The sequence below is a fragment of the Coturnix japonica genome, chromosome 7 (assembly GCF_001577835.2).
Source record: "Coturnix japonica isolate 7356 chromosome 7, Coturnix japonica 2.1, whole genome shotgun sequence".
Taxonomy (NCBI): Eukaryota; Metazoa; Chordata; class Aves; order Galliformes; family Phasianidae; genus Coturnix; species Coturnix japonica.
This window is the reverse complement of record NC_029522.1, coordinates 10112548-10138335: the sequence shown is the minus strand read 5'-3', so window position 1 is coordinate 10138335 and position 25788 is coordinate 10112548. Positions and strand designations below refer to the sequence as shown.

General features: G+C 44.6%; 1 long non-coding RNA gene across 1 annotated transcript in view; it reads left to right on the top strand.

Annotated features, from left to right (window-relative positions):
* The first annotated feature begins 1486 nt into the window (after positions 1-1486).
* The window catches only part of LOC107316512, a 39200-nt gene continuing 14898 nt past the window's right edge, over positions 1487-25788 (top strand). Inside the window, exons 1-2 of the long non-coding RNA XR_001556407.2 lie at positions 1487-1678; positions 3510-3640. This is a non-coding gene — a long non-coding RNA (uncharacterized LOC107316512). The remainder of the gene's footprint in view (positions 1679-3509; positions 3641-25788) is intronic.

The following is a 25788-nucleotide window of genomic DNA, read 5'->3' as shown; positions in this document are numbered from 1 at the left end:
CACTTTTATTAAGTCCATTTTCACGTCAAAGGTTTATTTAGAAAATTTTTCAACTTTCAAATTCCCTTTTTTCCCCCATTTGCCCCTCTCAAGACAGCATTTGGAATAGCTAGCTGAGTGCAGGGAAGGGAGACTACTTCTGAATGAACTTTAGTCAGTTTAATAAAACTAGAACAAATCAATGAGCCACCCAGGTTTCTAATGCTCTCAGTATTCCCACTGATGGTTCCACAACATCAAACAGTATGGAAAACATTTTCAAAGTAAGTCCTCCGTATTCTGAAACACGTCCCTACAGGCAGAGAGATGGAGGTTTTCTTGGCCTACCTGCTTAAAATAGGTCGTGTTCTGCATTCACAATTGACTCAGAGTCAGACGTACTTCTTCAAAGCCAAGCCCCAGCAAAGGCTACTGTGTGAGGGAGGCATGCACCACAGCCCAGCTCAGGGAAGTGGCCCGATAGGCACAGAGCCCTCCTCTTCTTGGACCTGTACAGAAGGGCTCAGCTCTCCCTTAGCCTTGGCTGGCACAGTGACACCACCTGCTCCTGACTCCATGCAATGTCTACTCATGCTCCATGCCATCCTGAGCCTAACCTCACCACTCAGGTTTCAGCAGCCGCAGCTTTTTGATCAAGCTGTGATACACAGCTATATGCAGCTTGTAGGAGACAGCCAAACTGAGCAGCATCTGCAGAGCTACTGTATAAACACCCGGACATGAGGCAATGCCTCCACCCCAACATGCTGCCAATGCAGCAGGGAGTCATCTCGCCATCTGCTTTGTCTGCACCACCAGAGCGGTTTTGCTGCCCCAGCAGTGGGAATGAGTCTCCTTGAGGTAGTGGATGTCCTGTGCCAAAGTGGCACGTTTCTGTTCCCAGGGAGCAAGAATTACACAAGTGAAACTGCTTCAGTCAGTACAGCTACCTCATGGTTCTACCTCTGTAAAAGTGCAAACCCAGAATGTTTCCACTGGCAAAAGGTTCTGACTGAGCCTCATTTCAATAGAAGGATATTGCAATAACGCAGGGCCTTTAGGGCAGGGACAGCTCTGTGGGTGAGACAAGTAATTTCTCCCTTCTGTCCCTCTTTCCCTTCCTCTCACCCCCAGGTGAAGCTGGCTGTACCAATCCATTTAATGGCATTTACACATCTATCAAACAGTGAGGCTGTTCTGGGATCGCAGACATGCAGGCCTGGTGTGCCCCATGTTCTGCCAGCAGGGCAAAGCCAGTTCTCCAAGTGTAGCCCTTTTTGCCTTCTGAGGCAGCTGGGTCATTCAAGGACCACCTGCTCTACCTTTTTTGGCCCATCAGAGCTCTTGTCCTATGGAGGTAGGAAGAAAAGATGGAAGTTGAGGTGATGCTGTTAGCATCCAGCTGTGGTCAAAAGAACATACAGCTGTAGGCCGTTTGTGGTTAGCTCGGATCAATTTATTCAGCTGCATGAGCTCACTTGGCTCATTTTGTCTGGGAAGTGTAGGATGTTCCTGTGCACACTGTTGTGACTGGATTCTGTGGCTGTGGTTGCTGAAGTCTGGTTGTGCCAGGATGCTTTGTTTCACTCAGTGCAGAAGAAGATGTCAAGCAGTAATTTTTGTGGATGTCCCCACAGCTACTTTGGTTCTACCTTGCTATTAGAGGGGTATGAGCACAAAGATAGATTTGCTGCTCCAGGTGAGTGCTGCAGCTCTTAAGGCTGCTTATCTCTAAGGGATTAACAAATAACAGTTGGCTTTGCCAAATGAGTTGCTGTGTCCTTTGTTTATCCTTTTAGGAAAGGTTTTGGACATTAGCTATAATTGGCAGAAATCTGCCGTAGATACAGATGACAAGGTAGATGCTAGAAGGATGGAGGAAGTCAAAGGATGGGGGGGGGGGGAACGAACCATACTCTGTGCTTTTGAAAGCCAGAGTCACCCTGGCTTAGCAGCTGCATACAAAAAACTTTTCCTCAGTCATGCTTTTTTGATATGGCATCTTTAAGCTGGTATGAAATCACTGACTTCAGCTGCGTTACCCCTTAATTTCTTAGTTTGAGTGCGAAGGAAGCAGTCTGCTTCTCATTGTGCCCCAGTGAATAGCAGCAGCATTTCCCACTGGCAAGGGAGTGTTAGCTGTGACTCTACGAACCAACCAAACAGGGAAATACATTCAATTGTGTTAGTGGTAGAGGGGATTTATAGCACATTGGGAGCTCTCCACTTAGGCCAGAATTTAATTGAGGGCAGGGGTGGGGGTAGAGAGCTGAGGAAAACACAGTTCCCTTGTTAAAATGAAATAATGAGTTTAATGTATACAGGCAGAAAGAGGAGGGAAGTCCTTTCCCTGTTAAATATTTACCATTTGAGCTCTGTTTAGGCTCCTCGTGTTCTGTATCTCTAAAGGTGGTGGCACTGGTGACAGTAGGATATGTTTCTTAATATATTCCTCCCTCTCAACCCACCTTGCATGGGAAACGGTGGCGGTAACAAAAAGCAGACTGTTCTCTCTTCATGAATATTAATCAGTAAACTCCCCCTGCTATTTTAAATCGAAGGCTGGTGCTAAAGCCCTTTTTTCCCCAACTCAAGCATCCCCCGAGGAAAACCCTGAAAGTCCTGGGAACGCAGTGCACAGAGGCTGCCGTGACTGGAGGCCTTCTCGGCAGTGACATATAAAACTCTGAGGTCAGAGGGCACAGTGAGAGGAGGAATCAGCTTTGTTTCCGCTGTGCGTTGCTGAAAGCTAAACCTTTATGGAACTTTTCTAGCTGCATTTTTGGCTATTTAGCTTAGAAAACAAAAGATTTATTTATTTTTTCCTATTCATCGCAGTTTTTGTCCTAAGCTGACAGCAGTGACATAAGAAGGACCCTCCCTGCTCTGAACTGGAGCTGTGCGTGCTCCATCAACCATCACTGCTTTAGAACAAATATTATAAGATCTTTAAGGGGAAGGAGAAGAACAGAAAAATGATCGCTGAGAGCCAATGTAAACACTTGTGACATACATTCATTCTTCTAAATAAGAAAAGTAAAAGTCTCTCTGGCAAGTAAAATACATTGATCTGAACATACACATTACTAGATGATGTCCAGAAATCCAGCTGTGTGTCTTCACAACCCACTCAGCTTCAGATCAAACCACAGGAATATTCCCAAGGACATGGGGTGATACAGCCGGAGGTTGGCTTGCCTCCTAGATAACCCTGGGCAGTGCTGAATAATTCTTTGAACTCAAAGCAATTTGCGACTGTGTTCAGAAATAACACACAAACTTGCCAAAATCCAGGAGTGTATCAGCAACCAAAGTGTATTTTTCCAGTGCCTGTAATGATAAGCTGATGCAGAGTTCTGTTTTCTCTTTAGAGCAGAGCTAGCATTTGTGATGTGCTAGAGGATTTCCCATGCCAAAGATGCAATTCATGTCCTAAAGAGTGTGTAGTCAAGAATAATGTTTTAAAATCTTTGTCCTTTATCAAAGGATCTGGATAGACTTCAAAGAACTTTTTAATCCATATCTTACAGCTGGAAAAGCTCAGGCAAGGAGGAACGACATGGCTTCCCCAAGGTGATCTGTTGAGTTGGTGTCAGATTGGGAGGAAGATCCTGTGTTTCCTGCCTGCTGTGTGGATGCTGTGCCTCATCGTGCTGGTAAGGTCAGTGCCGTGTACTGTGCAGAACAGACTGATATGCTGGTTGCAGACTTTAGGTCTGTGAGAGATGCTGAATACTGTTAACAAATGTGGGACTTGTTGTGGGACACAGGACATATTCAAGCTCAAGAGCCCAAACAGTCTTATTGTTGCTGCAAGCCTATGCAATTCTTCAAACATTTTAGAGTTTGAAAAGTGCCACCACGTGAGATCAGCATCTTATGTCAGGTGGCTTATTTTGGTCTAGAGCCCTAAAACTAAATGTAGTTCCATGTTCTGGAAGTAATTCTGAGATACACAGCTAACTGTGCACAAAGGAAAAGTTCTTCAGATAGAACCTGTCCTTGTACTTGTAAGATCTAGTATGTGTATTTCTGCAGCAAGGTCTCAAGTAAAAATCTTGGTAGATCACAGAAGGTTTAATAGGTTTCATCAAGCTGCGGTTGTCTTGTTCAGCCCTTCTCAGAGGAGATGGCAGCAGTACAATTTTTCCAGGACACAAGAATAAGAAGCAGCTATAACTAATAACTGCAGGTATAGACATGTATCTGTAATTAGAGGTAGTTTACAGTTTCCTGGCTTTAAGTGCTTGCAAACTGATATTTATTCTTGCTTTTCAACCTCCTTTGGAGGAACTGGACTACTGATGACTGGTCTAGATGGGTGGTGAGCAAGATGAAAATAGCAACAATCAATTTTAGTGGAGTTTCTTAAACATGCAGAATGTGAAAATACAGCTATTTGCTAAAAATCAGGTTACTCATTTCAAATGGAAGTGTTTGGCTATGAATGTATTTTGAATACCATGTTGCATGATGACAACTCTAGAAGAGATCAGAATTACTATGCATTTGAAAAAAAAAATTACTCAAACTGTGTGGAAATAATTCAGTAATTGTCTGTTCAGGCAATTGCTCTTGAGGCGGTGTTTTATGAATATGTAAAATAGTTATGTTTTTATTTAATAAATGGGAGGCCCAAGTGCAAACTGTGAAATGTGTTTTGAAATGGACTTGTAGCAGAAATTGGGAGAGATCAGAAGCACATCTTGAGAACTAGTCGTTTTCTCTCAGCTGAACACTTTTCAGGAATCCTTTTACCTTCATGCTAACAGGCCATATTTATTCTGCTAACAGTTGCAGGTGTTCACCACTGTGTTGCCTGTTGTATGTAACCAACGAAGGGGAATTTTCAGCAGGTGCAGATAGCATGACAGAGATCAGGTGATGGTGATTCTTGATCTCAAATTTGTTTCTTTTTTTTTCCTGAGAGCATTACCTTGACATGCTTAGTGTGAGCCAGCTGTACTCATCCATTGTACTTCACCTCCCCAGTTCTTGGGAACAGAAGTGGTGCTGAGTTGAGCAGTGAATGCTGTGGATGCAGTGCTCCTTTGCTTGGCAGCAGTTAGCTGTGACTTTTGATGCCACAGCCAAGGCTGGTCGTGTTTTGGAGATGCTTATTGTCTGAGGACTTTCTTATGGTGCGTGTGAGAATCATTCCTACTTTTTTTTTCCTGCTTGTTCTCCAAAGTGTCTTGTTGACTTCTGAGCTCCACAGATTTATCAGGTAACATCTCTTTCTCTGTGGTCCTTTCTTTTAATCTATCTAAGAATTTGAATACCTCCCAGTTAGTGATTCCTGGCAGAACAAGGTAGGCCACTGATAGCACACCTTACAGCCTGCCTGGCTTTTCATTTTCCTGTTCAACCTTTAAAATTCTGTTGTTTCACAAATATTCTGTCTTGAAATTTTATGCTCTTGGGATTCTTAAAGAAAATTCTCTCCTGGTTCAGTTGTCTAAACAAGCTAGCCAAACCTTGAAAGAATATCATTTCCCTTGAAAGTGCATCCGCGCAGATAATTGATAGCGTAGCCATCTTTTCAGCCAGCTGGTTTCCTTTTGGATGCTTACACAGAAGAAAGTCTGAGGAGTAAAGTAGCCCTTGTACCCCCAAAACAGAGCCTACCACTGCTTCTTAGATTAAAATCAACACTCCAGAAGGGTATAAGCTAATAAAGAGAGTCTATGCATTTCACCTGATGATAATTAGCTTCATAGAAAGAGAAAAGTAATTTCTATGCATTTATTAGTTCTTTCTCTAATATTTATCATAGGAAGATATAAAGTATTGTTTTGTATGTATACATATATATGCAAAGAATTAAGTGCTACATAAGACATAATGTTATATTGCAATGTATACCTGCATTTATTTCACACTCTTTTTCATAGAGATTTGTAGAGGAGTACATCTGAAGTCTTCCATAGAAATGAAGCCACTCTGGGGAATGAACATAGTGTTTCTAGTACTTCATAATCATGTCTAATGGCTAAGGTTGAGCTAGTTTCCCTTTCACTTTTGGGACCATCATACAACTTGTAGTAGTATCTGACTTCTATGTTGAATATAGAATGTGGCAGAAGCCTCTTCCTCCCAGGTGGAGAAGCTCTAGGCACTGATTTGTTCACAGTACAGGAAACGCTGCCATTTACTGCTGTTGTGTTTGCTGTATGCTGCCTGAGCAGACGTTCGCCCTCTCCTCTGGAAAGAACATGTGGGAGTGTCTTGAAGGATGGGTGGTCTATGGGGTGGGTTGTGCTGGCTAGTGTAGAAGTAGAAAAAGAGATCATTGGCTTAAGACAGGAGGATTTGGGGGAGGCAGAGAGGAATCCAACCACATGGGAGCTTGAATGCAACAATACATTTTTACAGTTCTCGCAGAAAAAAACATAACTTGCTGAGATTATTTGTGTATTAAGAAGGCAAAATACCATGCCATGAACCAATGGAAGACTAACTGGAAACTGACTCAGATGTTGCTTGCTCATGCTTTGATGTGGGCAGCCACAGGACTGTGCTATCTCTAACTGATGAGAATAGGAGATTGTAACAGGAAAGAGAGGATATGGGTGCCAAATAGGAAGGAAAACATGTATCTTCTTATGAAATAGTACTTGCGTATCCAACAGTGGGAATCATGGTGGCCATACAGTTCTGCTTATTGTCACTCTTTGATATGAGCCTAGAGAGTCACAGAATCATTTAGGTTGTATAAAACCTTGGAGATCATCAGCTCTTTCAAGATCAGCGTGTCTGACTGTATCTGTCAGAAGGGACTGCAAGACCAGCAGTACAGAGATGGTAGGAATAGAAAAGCTTAAAGTTTGTGAAAGCTAAACCTTGTAAGAGATTGATCTACTGCTGGGGCAAGACTGGTGTTAGTATTGAACTGGAGGTTAATATATGTAAGAATCATACTTCCCCTTGATTAAATTCTTCATGATTGTTTTGTATTCTTTTAATTTATTTATTTGTTTATTTATTTTACTATTGTTTTTGCTTCTAAGAAACTGCTTCATCAGAACTAAGCAGTTGGGTAGGTGATTCATGTAACACTCATCTCTATGTCCAGCCTGAGTAATATTATCTGATTCCTGGAAGCCTTATCCTTCCCATCTACTTTCTGTTCTGCCCTTCTCTCATGTTGTGTTCAGCCTGGAAGCAGGCAGGGGACCAAACCTTGCTGGATCACATTTTTTGCAGTTTGTGCAGGACAGCCCCTTTGAGGAACAGCCTTTGGGGAACAGTGTCAGTCAAAGCAATTGTAACCTATGGCTTGCTGGTGGAGTGTGAGAAGTTTGCGCTTGGATGAAGAATGCAGGAACAGCGCAGGCTCTTTTATGGCACAGTGTTCATGCAGGGGCTGTACTCTGCCCAGGGGACCTGGCTATGCTGGCATTTCCCTCCCCAGTTCCTACCAGGAATTCCCAAAATACCAGCTGTACTGGTGAGGCTGAGGCCTCACTGTACCTTTGAGAGGGAACAGCTGCCTCTCTGTGCACCCTTTTGGGTCTTGGTGTAGCCAGGCCTTGAGAAGGGCAGAGAGGAGAAGGTGAGGACATGAAAGGAGCTTTAGAGTAAGGGAGATGCAAGGAAGAATGACTTTGTCACTCAATTAGCCTGGACTTTCAAAGCACGGAATGAAGTGTCTGGTGCCGCAATGCAGCCCTTGTAAGCACAGTGTGTGGGAGGCAGCAGCAGAGGGTTTGTTCAGCAGCTGGCACAGCAGCTGGCCCTGCCCAGCTGCTCACGTACAAGTTGCTCCGGGTCTGTCAGTGACCACATTCTCTAGCCATGGCACTTAGCACTCAGCTTTCTCTGTTCCTAGTTCTTCCCTGACATGAGGCATGTTGGCAGGCATGTGCCCTGGGAAAGATAAGAACCCAGGGCCAGCGCATGTTTGCTTTATGCAGAGGATTTTAAGGCCTGCCTCTATTAAGAGAGGAATTAGTGGCTTCAAAACCATCCCTACGTAGTGACAAAACTACTTTGAAAAGCAAAATAGCCTTAAATTATACAGTTAATTTCCTGTTAACTACTCTTTCCTTGTTAGACGTTTTTGCTTGAAGATTGTTTCATTTCATGCACTCTTCTCTCCTGCTCAGTGAGCACTGGACAAACTCTGTGAAGCTCAGAACCAGGACAAATAGCTCTCTGGCTAGGTTCAAAGGCCTCCATAGCTGTGCAGAATGGATGTAAATAGTTGTGTGGATCTTCTTCCAAGGCTTTTCTGTCCCAGGCTGCCCAGTCCTCTTGGCTCAAATATACTCAGGCATCTTCTGTATATGTAGCTAAGTTGTCCGTATAACTTGCTCTTTTCAGTGCTATCTTAACAATGAACATTGGAGACATGCATGTGATGGCTGAGATTTTTAAGGTCATGAGAATTAAAGCTCTTGTAATGAAGTTGGAGCCCAAATCCCAGGGACTGCCTGGCAAGGGATGCACAGACAGTGTTATGAGCATCACAGTGAGAACACATGGAGGAAGGAACTCAGTGTTGTCCTGATTGGAAGCTGAAAGATTGTAGACACAGGGCATCTGTTCACAACGTATTTCTGAATCCTAGTGTCATTTAACCATCTCAGGATAACTCTATAAACCACTCCTTTTCACAGCTATGTCCAAAAAGCTGTTTTGGTCAGCCAGGAATGGTTGGGCTTTATAGAAGTGATACAGCCTTAATCCATTTATCCAAGGTGTTCTTCTTTCTCCATAAACCCATTGCACCTCTTGCTTTACAGCAACTACTGTAGTGCATTATCCTAAAGATTTCTCACCCCAAAAATGTAAATGTGACTATGTTCCCAACTCTGTTGAAGGGAAGCTGGAGCATGGCAGAGCATTGCAAGTACTGTTTGAACTCAGACTCTGGTAGCAGGCATTTCTCTTAGCCTGGAAATCAAAAAGAGTTCAGAGGTTCTACTCCTTCCAGGCAGCCATCACGACATTGCTATGTTGTGATGACCCCGACAGTTCCATGATGTGGTGAAGAATGAAGACTGAATGGCTGTCACCTAAGTGTCCAGGAAAGCATGCTCACAACCAACCAGTTCTGGTGGGATGACCCGATGATAACAACCATACTACTGTAACTAGTGTTGTGTGGCAAAGGGAGCTGCACCCACTGCAGCTTCCTTACTGCCTGAAGTCCTGAGTCTCAGCAACTCATTTGTGAGTAATCACTGTGCAAAGCAAAACTATCTTTTGTCAACTTTTCCCACAGATCGGTTGCCACCTAAATACAGCTATCATACCAACACCCACCAGAAGTTAAGAATGTATGTTAAAAAAGAGCATCAGCTGCTTTCAGGAATGGAGAACTGATAGCAATTTACAGTTTCCTGTCAAGGAGCCTGACAAGCATCTTAGAGAAATTGATGGAACGACTGGCATGGATTGCATTGAGATCTGCTTCAGCATGAAACTGAGAGCACTTTGCAGCACCTAACGATGGCTCTTTAAGTCTCTGCCTGGGAAGCCTGAACTGCCTTCTTTCCAGCCCCATTCCATCCAGGTTGTCCTTCCTTTCTTTGTTCACTACATCTCTTGTTGACTAAATCTGTTGGGACAAACACATAACTGGTGGCTAAATCTTCAGACAAAAGCAAGTGGAGATGCCTTTCCTGCTTTGAAATATGAGGTCTTTCTCTGCATACCAAGAATCTGTGCCCTGAATGGACTCCAGGAGGGCAGAAAGAGGCTTGCTGTCTGCAAGGCCGGGTTAACATGCCCTCTCTGGCAGCTTTGTGCCTTCCCTTCAGCTCCTTGTGAATGAGAATGGTGGGCTGGCAGGAAGCCTGAGGGTTAGATATGGCTTGCTGTGAAAGGATGAGCTGGGAAACAGAACCAGGAATAAGAGAAGGGTATAGAAGGCGAAGGGAACCCTTCTCACTGATGAGCACTTGACTACTGAGACTGCATCTGTGAATAGTGTAGCGTTCTCTCTTTTTTTCTGTAGCAGATCCCTACAGCGTCAGTTCTCCTTCTAATTGTTTCTCACCTTTTGGAGGAGTTGCTCAGAGCAATGTCTGAGAGCCCATCTTGCTTTGCTGAATATTTTCTCAGCTCCCTCAGCACACAAGGCTGAACAACAAGCTCTGTACCTGAAGGCAAGAGTTTCACATGCCATGTGAGAGTGGCACTGATTCTATTCCTTTGCTGATGTATTTTCTAGTAGTTGTTTCATTTGCAATACATGCTGTAGGCAGACCTTTATGCCCTGTTATTTGCTGCTTGACTCTTTTTTTTTTCAGTAAAACATGGGGGTTTCTGTCCTTTGGTGGATCAGTGGAGTCTTGTTCTCCTCTTCTGGGGGGAGCTCAGGCCCTTCAAAAAGCGCCTATGTCCAGGCCCTACTGCTATTCTTCAGTCCCATATCTGTAGGAAAAGGGCTATGTGGGAAGGGTGGGAAAAGTTCTTGGTCCTTCTTGTGCATTGCCATGATTCTTAGTCTGGGGGGCAGTCTCAAGCATATAATTTACATTAAGCATTTCAGGGAGAATTTTTGGTACTAACTGACATGCTTTTTACTACCAGGGATGCAGGATTTAGTATTTCATGCACTTTAAAACTGGTGGAGGGTGACAGGGTTTTAAGGTTTAATCTCTAGCAAGTGTCTCTTTTGTTGGGGGTAGGTGAAATGCTACTATCATCTGTTCAAAGGTGGAATGACAGTTTTCTACCACAACCCAACTAACTGCATCTCAGAAAAATGCTGATACAATCACACATGAGTACTGGATGAGATGAGACACTTTTCTCTGGGTTTCTGCAGTGCACAGTGGAAGCTGCTGGTATTTGATGAACAGTAACAAGCTGCCCTACTGTGAAACTGCACCAGGGCCAATTGTTTATGCCAAATCTGCTGAGCAACCAACACACTGAAGAGACAGAGAGTCATGTTTAGTACAGTGAGATCTAGGGACTGGGATATATTAGTGTTAATTCCTGATTATTGTTGCTGGTGAGAATTTTTCCACAGTTTCATGGGTGCAAAAAAGTGCAAAAAGATGGGGGAAGAATGGAAAGCTGTTATTTCTGTATGAGTTGGTCCCATCAGGTCAGATCTCTGTTGCTGGGTGTGCAGATCCAGGATGCTAGGTTAACATAATGTCAGTGTCGAAACTGTAAATTACACTCAATTCCCCCTCAACCTCATTAGTTTTATTATAGAGGAGTGCTTGCAGAGAGCACCTTCAAGATGCATTACCTTAATTTATGGTTTGCCTTACCTCCCTCCACTTCTCCCTCCTGTGTGCTCTGAAGTTTCACTGTTCTCTGCTGTGCTCCAACCTTGCCTGGATGCAATGCAGTTCCTGGTCTCTAGCACTGCTCTACCTGGCCCTCCCTTAGCACTGGGGCACTGAAGGGTCACTTTAAAGACTGGGCTTTGACTTGGCCCAGCTTTGAACCTGGGCACTGCTTGCTTCTTGTACAGGTTGGATGTACCTGCCCAGAGGGGTACCACAAGGATTGCAAATGTCTGCAGGACTCCAGGCTCTCCTCTCCCAAAGCTTCATGTTTGGCCAGGACCTAGCTGAAACTGTGGAGCTAGAAAAGTGGGTACCAAGGCCTATTATCCCTGAAACTGCCACAAAACCATCTGTACAACTCTGTTTTCCTCCAACAAATCCAGGAGCCCTTCACTACAAGCCTTGAAAAAGCAAATTGACAAATAGCCGAGCTAGAAAATGGACTTCTCCTGAAAGGAGTCTGGATACAGTGCTAGAAGGGAGAGAAATTTGGAGTCAGTAAATAGGAAAGAACAAACGCATCATGTGCCCTGTACTTTTTAAACAAACACAGCAGGAGAATAGTGCAACTGTGCCTCTCCTTTCCCCCACAGAAATGGCTGGAGTCCTTATTTCAGCAAGTACTGCTCAGCACACAGCTATGTGACTCATTTTCATTTTACAAGGCTTCTTGGTTTTAACTGTGACAAAATTCAGTGCCTGTAAATCTCCTGAAGTTTTATTGTTACCTTGAGAAAATGGCACACCTTCATTTTGCTGTCAGTGGCCTCATACACCCCCATCAGAGCTTTCTTTCCTAGGACATGTTGGAGGATGTAAGGGATGGTCAAACCATTTTCAGATTCTGCTGTCTATACAGTTTATGAATTTTAATGGTGTAGGTACAAGGAATATGTTTTGCCATATCAACTTTTTGTGTCCTAAACACAGTCAGAAAGACTCTAATTTTATCCTGAGTGCTTCTGCAAAAACCAACCCTGCCCTCAAAATACTTTCTTGCCTTAGGCTTTCTCAAGGGGTAGAGGAATACTCCTCCTCTGTGTCTCTTTAATCCTTTTCTGGCCAATGGTGCTTTGTCCTCCAGCTCTGATCTGGCTTTTACCTTTCCCTAAACTGCAGGTGACCTTGTTTTAGTGTTTACATAGAGGCCCTTCCCACTCCCTGTTCATACCCTGGGGAATCTGGTTTTCTTCACAGAATCTCAAGCTCTTTGTGTGCATATGAGTTAGGCACTCTTGAAGCCCAGTCTTAGCAACTGAAGTCTGAACTGGTCCATCAGTGTGAGACTCCTTGTATCTCAACAGGGTAAATACATATGTCAGCCCTAGAGAACTGAGGGCAGGAGTAGCTCGCAGGGCTGGAATGAAAGAGCTTCCAGTATGTCCCCGCTGCTCTCTTCTGTTCAGGGACTGTGCCAGGGCAGCTGCGGCATCCAGTGTGGCCCGGCATTGCACAATCTGCCTTGTTGTGTTCAGCAGCAAGGGATTTGTCCAGCACTGCTGTCCTTACACCACCACAGCCCTGGGATCAGAGCACCAGCATGAAACTCCCAAAATACCTAATGGGACCATCAGCTTCCTCATGCTGTCTGTCACACTTGCTGTGAGAGGCTGCAGAAGAGCAGTGTTGTCAGCCCTACCACTGCCAACCAGACCACGGCTCCTTTCTGAAGTGCCCAGGAGAGGGGCAGCTAGACATGGTCATGGCACAGCAACTTCTGGGGCAGAGCCTGTTTGCTGTGTGACCTCACCTGATGAGAAGTGCTCATCTGGTGTAACACTTCTGAATAGCTGTCTGGAGCTACATGAATAGTTTGTACAACGAAAATCATCACCACTGGGGTAACAGTGAATTTGAGCTGCATATATTTTAAGGGGCTACTATTCAATTCATAATAGGTTTGGGTGTAAGCAGATGTTGGGATCAGCCATCCAAGGATGAAATCCAGCTCTGTGGTCCCTACCCATAGAAGACTCCTTGACTAAACGTTTTCTGTTGACCTACTTGGCTCGCCTACTTTCCAGACACAAGAACGTTCTCAAATAAGTCAGTGTATTATTTTTCTTTCAGCTTCGTATTATGGCAAGCTAACAACAGTACAGGGAAACTGTATTATTCCCGTAGGAAAAAGTTTCTTTCATCTTCTAGTACACAGTTCATTGTGCAAAAATAACTCAAAAAAAAAAAAAAAAAAAGTTATTTTTTTGCCCAGATCGTTCAGTGCCTGATTTGCATCATGGCTTATGAATTCTTCTCTTCAGGCACAACTGAGGAGGCAGTGAGAAGTGACATGGCCTGGGAAGACACAGCAAGGGAATGGGACAGGAACTTCTTAACCCATGTAACTGCCAAACCAGTCTATTATGTGAGTGTGTATTCAATTCTCTGATTTGCAGTCCTCTTGGGATGTGTCTGATCTTACAGCACAGAGAGGCAGAAACTGGTTTCATGAGATTTTAAGCAAGAGGTGGAGAGGGAGTTTCTAAACTGTTTATTTCAGTGCATAGTCCCTAGGAGCACGATGATTTCAGCATTCAGTCACTGCAGAGGTTTTATTCTGTTGAATAGAAGAGGTATATTTAGGTGGCAGAAGCATAGCTCTTATCTCAGGTGTTCCCAGAGTGCTAAAGCCAAGCAAGCCGTGGATGGGACACAAGTGCTATTCTCAGTAACAGAAGTGTTGGCCTTTACTTTTGCCAAAGAGAATAATTTTCTGCAGCAGAGGTAAAGAAAAAAATGTAATCCAAAGGGCAGAGAGTGATTTTTTTTTATTATTGCTGTTGTCTGCTAGGATGCAGCAGAATAACTGGCTTCTGGCTGCCATTTTAGAGACAAAAAAAACCCTTAGCCTCATCACCCCAGCAGAAGCTGCTGCATGGTGCTATTAGTGCTGGAGCCCACAGTAAGCTGCCTAGCAGTGACATGCTGGTTGCTCTCTGCAGCAGCATTCTGTGCTCCAGGCACTGTCCCTGGGCCTTTCTAAGTATGGACAAGCTCTGGGGAAGGGAGAAAGAGGCTGTGGGGAAATGTGGGTGTATGTGCCACTGTTATTAAATTTACACTGTTACCTTCAATACAAGCCCGTTTTCCAGCATCAAAAACATCTGCTAGGGTTTTCTCCTCTCCTCCTCCCCTGCCATTCTGATTCACCATTTTCCATACAGAATCTGTATCTCCCTATTAATAAAGTAATAAAAGTTCATCACTGCAGCTGTCTCACTGCTGCTCTGCTGCTCCACGCTAAATATTCAAGCTGGAAAGCCAGCAATTTTAATTTGGAAACAGGAGAAATATGACTAATGCTGTAGATTTGGTTCAACTTCTCTGCACAGCCTACCTCCTCTCCTGTGCTGTGTGAATAAGGTCTCATATTTCACAGTGGTCATTTCTGCTCCTGGTGTCAAATCCTCAGGGCTCAGCTCCTGGAGTTGTCACCAAATCATCAGACACCCGCTGGAGATCTTGCTGAGACTTAGTTGTGCGGGCGAGAGGGAAAGAGGGGAGGGTGGATATGATAAGTAAATAATGACCTGGATGTGTGGACCGAGGGAATTCTCATTTGCATCCCATCAAATATTATTCATCTTGCCTTAGAGACCATGTCTGGCACTGTCTTGTTTTACTGAGTTTTTTGGTGCCCAGATGTCATTAAAACTGGGAACATGGGGCAGAAAATTTGCATTGAAATCTCATAATCACACCTTCGTTCAGCCACATAAATACCTCCCACTTCTGTGGTGTTTTCTCTGCAGTAGTGGCAAGTCCCAAGCTAAACCAAGGGGCAGGACGATGGTATTGCGGCCGTGTCCACCTTGGGCTCTGGATCCTATCCCTAGGTCAGCCACAACCCAGTTACCTTCAAACAAGGATTATGTTCCCCTGTGTCCCTGTAATATTTTTTTTCTTGATAGTACAATTATTTTGGTTAGAAACTCCAAGGAGAGGAACCACTTAAGCTGTAGCATATTGTTGAATGTGCAAGTTGTCCCTTAGGTTGTTTAAGGAGCCAATGCTATCAGGTTCTGCTAGCACAGTGTTGTGACAATAGCTGCATTTGTTCTGTAGGACAGAAGGAACATGGCAGCTGTGGCACAGATTGCAAGTATCCCACTCTGGTGTCACTCGGCCAGGAGCAAATGAAGCCTTGGTGATGAGGGCATCTTGTCTTTAAAAATAACAGCAAAAATGGTGATCAGGGTTAAGTGAAGACCTATATTAGTCCTACTCTATGGTGCCCTGCAGCTTTTAATTAATCAAGTCCAATTATTCAGCCTATATCCATTTGAATAGTGGATAATACTGGAAGGAATTCACTTTCAATGGGATTTATGGCCCCCTTCCCTCAAGTCATTTTCAGATAAGAGATTATAAATGTTATAAAGTCTGCACAGATCGGTTTGATCCAAGCAGCAATAATTCTTTGCTGTTAATGCTGCAATGAGTTTATTTAGGGAACAAATTGGCAATCAGGAGAGGAGACAGTTAGTCTTTTAATATGCAGAAAAACAATTGTTTATAATTATTCTGCCTTTAATTCAGAGAACAAACACAGCTGTTGTTTGAGGCTCCTAATCTGATTACAGAAGTGCCACCCTTTCAGATCAGAGTAAGCCAAGGGGACAGGCGCTGCCCTGAGCCAGCAGACAGCAGTTTTCTTTCGCATGGGAGACTCAGGTGAAAAAAGGGACTGGATTTGTTTCCAGCTTTTGATTAGACCCACGTGCTTCAGCTTGTTTCAAACATCCTAAATTCCACCTTCCATTTCATGTATTCTCAGCTTGGCTCATGCACCCAGGGTGGACTGGGAATCAGTCAGCTGTGGCTTAGTGCTGCTGGGTGACTATTTCTGATGTGCTGGGAAAGTTTCCAGTGGTTTTTCTCACCTCGCCTCCACCTCCTGCCTCCTCTGTCAACTGCCAAAACATCACACTTGTGGTAACAGCAAGGAAGCTGAAGTAGCATCCCATCTTACACAGCTGATGGTAGTGTCTGGAAGCTACAGTGAAGCATAGGACACTGTCATAAAGAAGGCTATGAGAACCAACCCCACTCACTGAAAACCTTATGCTGTGAGGGATGAGGCGCACTGCAAGGGAGCAAACATTGCCACCCCACCTTGCCCCATGTCTCCTCTTCCATTCTTCTCTTCTTGTAGAGATGAGTATGTAAAATGCTTTGACACCCATGAAGGAATTGGGGGACTGGGGCAGGACGTTTTAGCTCTTACAAATACATGAGCTACTGAAGAATAGTTTAAAAACTGTTAACAGCCTCTCTGAAATGAGATGGTATTATATTCCTTTTTATTCTCGTAATGGAAACATTAGTGACTGATCGGTTCAAATGAACTTCAATCTATAATGTATTAATATAATTATATCCCATGACAGCTGTTGGTTTGGAGAGAATGGAAACAGCCAAACTGTCATTTGGCTATTTGAGAAAGTTTGATAGGATTCAGAATTTTTCTGCTACCTCCTCCCCGCCCCTCCATCCTCTGTAGTAAACAATGGGGAACAGATGTCCTTGAGTGCTGGCGATAACTTGCAAGGAGCAGAGGTGATGAGCAGAAAAAGGGTATAATGAAAAGAGACTATAGGGAATGAATAAGAGCATATGTCCTGTCTTGCTGCAAGGGTCTTCTGTTTAAAGCAAATGCTGGATTTTGGATGTAGCATTGTTCTACCTATGTGACTGGTGTAATGTGTAACTGTTGGGTTTTTTTTTTGTTTTTTTTTTGTCTCCGTGCTCAGTTTTCAGCAGCAGAGATCTCTCAGGTTTCAGAGTCTCTTTGTAATTAGAAAGAACAGCTTAAATCCTGACTTCAAACGAGAAGCCACCAATCTGCTGTGTAAACAGGGAGCTTGAGAGAGCTCCCGGGAAGATCTTTAAAATCTGTTCTCCTAAATCCCTGGGGGGCAGGAGCCAGATCACAGAGGGGATGAAGCCTGTTGCTGCTACCAAGCAATCGCGTGTGAACGTTGCTGGGGGGGAAGAGGGGGAAACTGCCTGGTGCAGCATCATAGTGTGTAGGTGCCCAGTTGAAAAGCATGGCTCATCCTTCCTTAATGCCAGTTCTCTGTTCTTCTGGGTCCCCAAGTTGCACAGCGTATGTCTGCATCAGGGGGAATCCGGTGATTTCATACCAGGTAGTTGAATGGTGCAGTGCATAGTGCTGAATTCTGTCAGCTGCAGGGAAGGAGGACATTTGGAAAACGCTGTGCTACCTGATCCAGCATTGAGTCTGCAAGGATTTAGTTACCTCTTTCACTTTTTTTTTTTATTCCCATAAAGTTGAACTAGCAGGTGACTTCTCAGGTCTTTCAGATGTATCATGCTTCAAACAAGTGACACAAGGCTCCTTGCAGCCAGGCCTCTCTTTCTGGGAGCCCTAGCCCATGCAGATTGAGCATGATGTGTCTGGGACCAGAAACAACACAACAACCTGCAGGGCCTTCCCACCGTGCTACAAGCCGAGCAAGAACACGATGTGCTGCCTTTCTGGGGTACTGAGAGCATGCTGAATTGTAGGGTGAGGTGTGAAAGTTCATCTGCAGGGGATAAAGAAAATCTAAGGGGCAGATCTCTATTCCTCACTGCCCCCCTTATCTGTGCTAATTGTCATTAAGGGGATTTAAATGTTGCTATAAACAGGAATCTGTGGAATTCCCTGGTATGTGCATGCTGCTGACTTGCCCTGGAAATGGCAGTAGAGCAAATATAGCTGGGATGCTGCTCAGTTTATGAGAGCTCGTGGAGACTTTGGCAGGCCAGGAATGAATGAGGCCAATCCCCAGTAGCCTCAGCTCTCAGCAGAGAACAAGAAAGCTCCTGACAGCTTAAGAACCGATCAGGGAGCATGTGACTCTGTAAAGGCACCTTTATTTCCCCTTATGCTACCTTATTCTAGCTTAAATTCTTCCTGAAGTGCCAGTCTCAGTGTTACAAACTTGTCTGTACAGACTTCTCTACTTGCTTTTAAACCTGGACATTATGAAAATACAAGAATAAACCTGGAGAAGGGCATTTTGCCTCCCATGGGCCTTTCATTGCAAAGCCAGCTGACATTCTCCTCAGAAACTGCAAGCAGCGAATGTGGTACATGCGACCTTATTTTTAAGAAGGAAGCCTGTGGGCAACCTGCCCCAGCTCTCAGATCTGCCCTGTCATCCTGAGGGATTCAGGTTCTTCTGATTTCCCTGTATGCCCCGCACTCTCAGAGCCTACAGGCTTTGTTACATCCTACATGGATGCAACATTCTGGAGCTCTTGGGAACAGGATGTTGCTTTAGCGTGGGTGACTAAAGCACACCTTTGTCTATTGACACAGGCTAGGAAAGACTCTTTGCTTCTGGCCCCCTCTGCCATCCTCCCCCATCCTTCCATACTCAGCAGCTCTCCAGCTGATTATCGTGTTCTGAGACTTGGAGGCCCTACCTAACAGTTCTCTGCAGCTACGAATACCAGTTCTCCAGGGAGTGAGTAAAAGACCCTCTGGACATCTCATCCTTTTGTGGAATGAATGGTGACAAAGAGGCAGTCAGCAGCAAAATTAGATGTGTCCCCTGGCCTTGTGACCACTTCCCTGAAGCATCCCATTCCTGGTAGGGACATGTAGGCTAAAATCAGCCTTATTATCCTAGTCTAAATCCTGATAACTCTTGAGCAACATTTGGTGCAGATGGGAAAAGATATGTGCACTGTAGGAATTTGCTCTGCAATATGGGACTGTATGAAATCCAAAACCCGGAAAGCCATGATGCAGACAACCCCAGCTCACAGATCTCAGCACAGCACTCCTGGGCCCTGCCTGCCTACAAGGGCTGCTGCCACTGTAACTAGAAGTAGGGAAGTGGAAAATCAGGCACAGTGTTGATGGAACTTCACGTTTACAGTCATTCTGGAAAGGAATTATCATACCTGGCCTGCTGACTGGAACATGACATGTGTATACCACGTACACACTGTTGGAAATGAAAGGCAGTATTCTAGGGAATAAAGTGACCGAATGGGCAGAGTACTCAGTCATTTCATAGACTGCTGCTGGGAATGAGCAAGTAATAACAGAAAAGGAGTTACAAAAATCCTTTCAGGCGAAAGTCCCCTGAAGCTGCAGAGATGGGCAATATGAGCAGGAAGTGACGTGAAATTTGACCTGGTGTAAAGAAGGTTAGTGGGCCTAAAAAGGAGGCATTCCAAAGTGAAAGACACATCTTTCACTGGTGCAAGTCAGTGTGCCTCATTAGATCGGCGGGGTCATAACAGGTTATTGGAAGAGGGAGATGGAAAGTGGAAAGGGATGGGAGTGTGATCATAGGCAGCAAACTGCATACCATGTGAGACTACAGTGTGTTATTGTAGCAAGAGAAAGCAGGTAATGAGATTCTTATCTACATTTGGAAAGGCATCAGATCACAGCTGAGGGAGGCACCCATTCCCCTCAGTGCCTCTGATGAGAACCCAAGCAAAATATGCTGCTTTCAGTCCTCAGCTGCATCACAGAAGAAGGTTTTAGATAAATTAGGGAGGATTCAGGCAAATACATCAAGATGTACAGTGGGACTGGAGAGTGATTGGCAAGGAAAGAAGAAAAATAAATAAGTGTAACATAGATAGCAAGGAGCCTGAGAAAGTGAGATGTGTGTGTCCATGTGCATGCCAGGTGTGAGTTCCACAGGGGAGGGGAAGGTTTTAAGTAGCTGTAAGAGACTATAACTGGGAATAATGAGATAAAAATTACAAAGGAGAATTGACACTAATATTAGGTCATTCCTCCCTAGAGTACCATGCAGAAAAGTCTCCTCCAGGAAAAGGGGCAGGGAAGTGCTTTTGCACAGCATACCCAGCTGGAGAAAAGATGCTTGAAGCTGCTGCTTGGCCCTGATCCTGTCCAAAATAATGGTCCAAGTGGCTGCTGCAATAATATTTTGGGGTTTTTTTGTTTGCTTGTTTTTGTTTTTTAACATCTTTACTTGTATTATGATAGATATTGATAGATTTGCCCAAAGCACTTCCCTTCTCTTGACTCTACTTGGATCCTTAGTGCAAGAGCTGTGCAGAAAAGGGCCTTGCTTCAGCTGTTCTCTATTGAGAAGTGGCAGTGCTGGGGACAAGTAGCTTTGGAGGGAAGTCCTGGGTAGATGACTGCCTTAGTAGTCTGTTGGGAGAAAGTTGCCAGAAGTAGGGAAATAATGGTGTGTTGTGCATGTGATCCTTTGCCCTTTTGGCTGATGAAGGAGCCTCAATCAGGCCTGCCCCTCTGGGTAGGGGAAGGGAGTGCACACTGGGCCCTCTGTTAATAGCTGGAAAGAAATTCAAGCAGTCAGCACTACCTCCAGTACAGGCAGCCCCTCAGTCAGTGGAATAAGGCATGAGTTTCTCAACTGTAATGAGCTTGTTTTTCCATGAGACTGCTGTAATAAGCTGTAATGAACAGAGAGCTGCAGGATACAGAGTGAGTGGGTGATAGAATGGCAGATGAAATTCTATGTTGATAAATGTAGAAATAGCATGGAGAAAAACAATGATAAGGGGATGTGTACGTACATTAGCAATTACCACCCAGAAAGGAGATTCTGAGCCATCCTGGGGAGGAAAACTGTGCAGCATCAGTCAAATTGAAGGTGGGGGAGGAAATGGTTAGGAACAGAGCCGGCAGCAAAACAGAAAACATCATTATACTGCTGTATAAATCTATGGTGCATATGTGTCTTGAATGCTGCATGCAGTCCTGATCCCCCAGAGAGGATAGAGTGGAATGAGAAAAAGTGTGGCAGTGCTGGCAGGCAGATGGCTGTGGTGGGGGCTCTGGCTGGCAAGAGTGGCTGGGCAGAGCTGGGAGCAACCTCAGGGTAAAACACTGAAGAGCTGCAAATCAGGAGTGGCAAGCACAGAGACAGCAGTATGGAATGACTCTCTTAGGATGGGCGGTGAAAGAGGCGAGGACTCTTCAGCTCAGAAAGGTGACAGCAAAGGGGGTTATGCTAAAGATCCATCAAACCACAAAGTGCATAGAGATGTGAATAAGGAATTGTGCGCTATTACTCACAGTGGAGGGACTAGGAGGCACCAAAGTTTCTAGGCAAATTTTTAAGGGAAAATGAAAAGAATTGCTTTCTCATCAATATGTAGCCACACCTGGAAATTACTGCCAGAGGTCTCAGACAGCGGCCTGATTATGAATGAGTTCATAGTTGATAGTAAAGGGCTGCTAATATCAAGGATGTAGATACAACCTCCAGCTCCGGAAGCTGCTGCTCTCCATACTACAGGAAGGTGGGAGAATCTCTGTTCTGTTGCTCTCCTGTGTTTTGTACCACACTGGCTGTTGCCCGATGGGATGCAGAAAGATTTGAAGTCCACACCAGGTATTGGCAGATGCACTTACAGGTCTGGTTGTGGGTAGATGAGTGTAGACTCAGCTTCCTCCAGGAAACAAGTCCACTCTTAGCAATTAACGTACCCGTCCTTGTGACGGATGCTCTTTCATCACAGCCCTACTCCAGGGAAGGGTTAGCTGTTGAGGAGCATGTGAGATTAATTCCTAACAAAGAATTGTTCAACCATTTCCTTTCGGGGAGCAGTCACAAGAAGACAGACCTTTGTTCTGCATCACTGGACTGCTTTAGGTCATCCCCAGAGATGGATTTAAAGCAAAACCTCTTGAACCCTCTTGAACTTTAAGGAAACTCGTTCCTGGATTTTCCATCTGGCTCAAAGGCTCCGCAAGGGGCTGAAATTCAAACACCTCTGAACTGAGGGGAAGTCTGGAGCCAGATCCACAGCTGTAGCTTGAGGCCATTCTGAGCTTTTCATGTCAACTTGCTTTGAGAGCGCCGGCTCCATTCTGCACGGTGCAGCTGGGCCACGGGCAGTGCAGCAGCAGCGAGGAATTCCTCTCACACTGCTTGCACAGAAAATTTACCTTCAGGTAAACTGCGCTAAGAAGGCTTCATTATATTGGACAGCTGTTTACTCTGCTGAAGACTGTGAGGAGGCCTTCTTTTCTGCTTTTCCAGGACTTTCATCTCCCTCTCTTTCAGGAGGAGTAGGTGTAGTAAGATTTAAAGCTCTGCCATGAGATTGTCATGAAGTTTGTATCCCATGATTCCTGTTTGTGAGCAGAAATAAATTAAGCACCTGGACCAGCACTCTCACACTCCCCTCTTCCAAGCACCGAATGCAATGAGAAAACTGCTGAGAAACAACCACAATTAACGATGGGGTCACATTTAGTTCAGCACCATCGGCTGGTTAATTGGCTGATTCCATTACAGTTCCCTTATCTGCGTGCCAGCATTGCTTCTAACAAGCTGCTTGCTGGGTAATTAATTCTGCCCAGGGCTTAGATCCTGAGGCTGGATCTGCTTCAGGGGGCTGGGCCATTACACAGTGCAGGGCTGGAAATGCTGCTCCACTCTGGGCACCTCACAGAGCCCAGGGCCTGTCCAGAGAGGGGACATGCAGGGACTTTGCTGTCCTGGAGGAAAGTTGGCCTGCAGTTTTGTGAAAAGAACCCAGACCCTGTATTCAGCTTCTTGTGCTTGATGCTGCTTGACAAATCAGCATCCTTGAGAAGTCAGCCCCCCAGTATGAAAATGCAGAACATTTTAATGAGGAAAGCATTAATTTAATTTAATGAGATATAACAATCTTTACTAAATACTGAGAATGATAACTTTAGAAAGTAATTAAACAGAGATCTGATCAACAGAAAGGAAAAAACAAGATGGAAATGGAGAATCATTCTCAGGTGTGCAGGCTAGACAGTGGCATAGTGGGCCAGGCTGGAGAGCTCAAGCAGAGACAACAAGTGGGAAGCTGCTGGCCTTGGAGGTCTTCTGTCACTGCTATGCCTCCTCCAGTTGCCCAGCTGGCCTTTTAAGGTGGTGTGTACCCTCATTTCTGCTGGTGAATGGATGAGACAGAAGAGCAGATTTTATGTACTCTGATCTAAAAAAGTCCTTTCTGGGATCTCAGATAAGCTGTAACCAAGGAAGCATTCACCTCAGCCTTACTTAGGCTGTTCTGGGGTGCATGTTAAACAGCCAACAGGAAATACACACAAGGTGATAAAAGGAAGAAAATCCCCATCTGGAGAAGGTGAATTATTGAAAACATTAATTTGTGTAGCCTCCATCTAGTCATGTCTCACATCATTACTCCTAAAAACGAGTATGTGAGAAAGTAGGCCACTTTAGAATAATGTCCTTAGAGATGGCCATTGGAAGTGCCCATTTGTGTCTTGGCTGGAGCAGGAGCACTGCGATCCTCCTGAGCTCAGGGACCTCTGCACAAGTGCTCTTAGCTGAGATGGGGTTTGCTCCAGACCAGCGAGCCTGAGGATGACCCTGAGCAGTGTGCAGGGCACAGGGTGCTCAGTTCAAAGCAAACTTTGCAGCAGGAAGAGAAGCCATCTACCTACCAGTCAAACAAGGCATGAAAGTCTTCTTAGCTGGGTTACTTGGGCTACCAGGAGACAGTAGAGACCTAACACAGCTTCCTGACTGGAAGGAGGTCTGTGGTGGTGCACATCCTGCTTATCCTCAGTAAAGCAGGCACACAGAAATCCTCGTTAATCAATCACTTCATAAATCAAAGTTGGACATTGACCTGCAAACTAGTCTTCCCCTAATCAAGACAGGTGAAACAAACACACCAGAGGTGTGAGATAACAGAGATACTCATGATGAGAACGGATTGCTTCCAGAAGTGGTGCCCCTGGAGGAGGTGGGGAAGGCTTTGTGGCTCAAAAGTGAGGAGAGATCAGCATGATAAAGGCTGGGGGCTGAAAAGACACAAAGGGAGCTAGGGAGCAAGAAGGGGAAGGCTGAGCAGGGCATGGGGTCAGCAGATGAAGTCCTGAAGTGACAGAAGATGTGACCCTTGTAATGAAGTGGGGGAAGGCAATCACAGGAGAGAGGTTTTGGTGAGCTAGAAAGTGGGGACAGGTGAGATTATGTGGCAGATGGCAGTAGGAAAAGGACACGATGGTCATGCCTGTTCAGTTCATTCTGCCCACAGTCATTAGGTGAGACGTCAGCTTTGGCCACCCTCAATGAAGAGTTACAAAGCAAAGAGGATGCCCTCAGACGTTTCTGACCATGAGAAGTGTGCCCGGTGTGTCTCTTTCTTTGTCAGACAGGATATCTGAGCAATTAGATGACTTTGTTCTGTGACAACTGGTGTGAGTAGGGAAAGGACTTAGGAATTTCTAGCCCTCACTGTCAGTGTAGGCTGTCATTTTGTTTCTTTCCTGACTAAAGAGTAGCAATGCTGGATGTGACTCACTGCCCACCCTTGAAAATTGTGCCAATTTGACAAGTTCCCTTTTCACCTAGAGAGCTCTTCTTTTTTCCTGTCCTGACACAGGGTACCCAACCACCACGCAGGGAGCAGAGCTCCCTGATGTGGCCCAGCCTTTAGGCATAGGGCTCCCAACCCCACAATATTCCTCAAGTTACTGCATGGATGTGAGGGAGGTTAGTTGCATTTCTGGCTGTTCAGCTGCGCCACTTCACAGCTTCAGTTATGCCTGCACTGGGATTATTCCCATTTCATACAACTTTGGAGCTCAGAATCAGTGAGAGCTGAACAGATTTGATGAAAATTATCTTCAGAAGGCAAGAGGCACTCCAATATGTCAAAGAACAGACTGGAACTGTTGATGTATTTGGTGCCCTGTTTTCAAACTGCTGCCTGCTGGAAACATATCCATCTGTCTTTTGTTTTTAATTCCTCCAGAAGTATGAGCTAAGTACTGCCAGATTTACTTAGAAATTAGGAAGCAACCACTGTTCAAGGGAAAATGTTAATGCAATTCAGGTCATCCTAACTTCAACACCTGATCTCTTTGATACCATTACTGAGAATACTAAAATTGATGAAGCTTTAAATACTGCATTTAGAGTCTCAGGAAGCTGTTCACTTTGACTGCTAATGGGGCTGATGCAAGAAAATCTCGAGAATGTCAAGACAAAAGCTAAGAGTTTGTTGCTGTTGTTGTTACTATTATGATTGTCTAATGCGTGCTGCCTGTACAAAAGTACCACTGAGAAATAACAATGGTTTTCCTCTGCAGCTGCACAGCCCACAATCATCTTTAATAACACAATCTATAGTCCTCATATTCTGACAGAAGGGAATATATGGATATCTTATAGAAAAAAAAAAACCTTTCTGTTTATTTATTTTTATTTTTTTGGAAGCTCGGTGTTACTCAATGCAATTCTCATGGAGAGGCAAGAAATTTAAAGGGCCAGGCCCACATATTTCTATTACCATTGATGGAAATTCGCACTGCTAATGGCTCCATGCTCCAGTCTGTTACTACTACCTATGGGTGCATTGTGGCTTTCAATTAGTTGTTGTTTTGTTGCTCTGGTTTTCCAGTAAGCTCAGCTAAGGTGCGGTTTCTGTCCATTTGCTGATACTGCCGAAAACTGAATTCTGTTGATTTGCCCACACATTCTAAATGACGTGCACCCATTTTAACCAGATACCGTGCTGCCCTCTGAATGTAGTAGAAACCCCTTGCTATCTCAGATGAAGT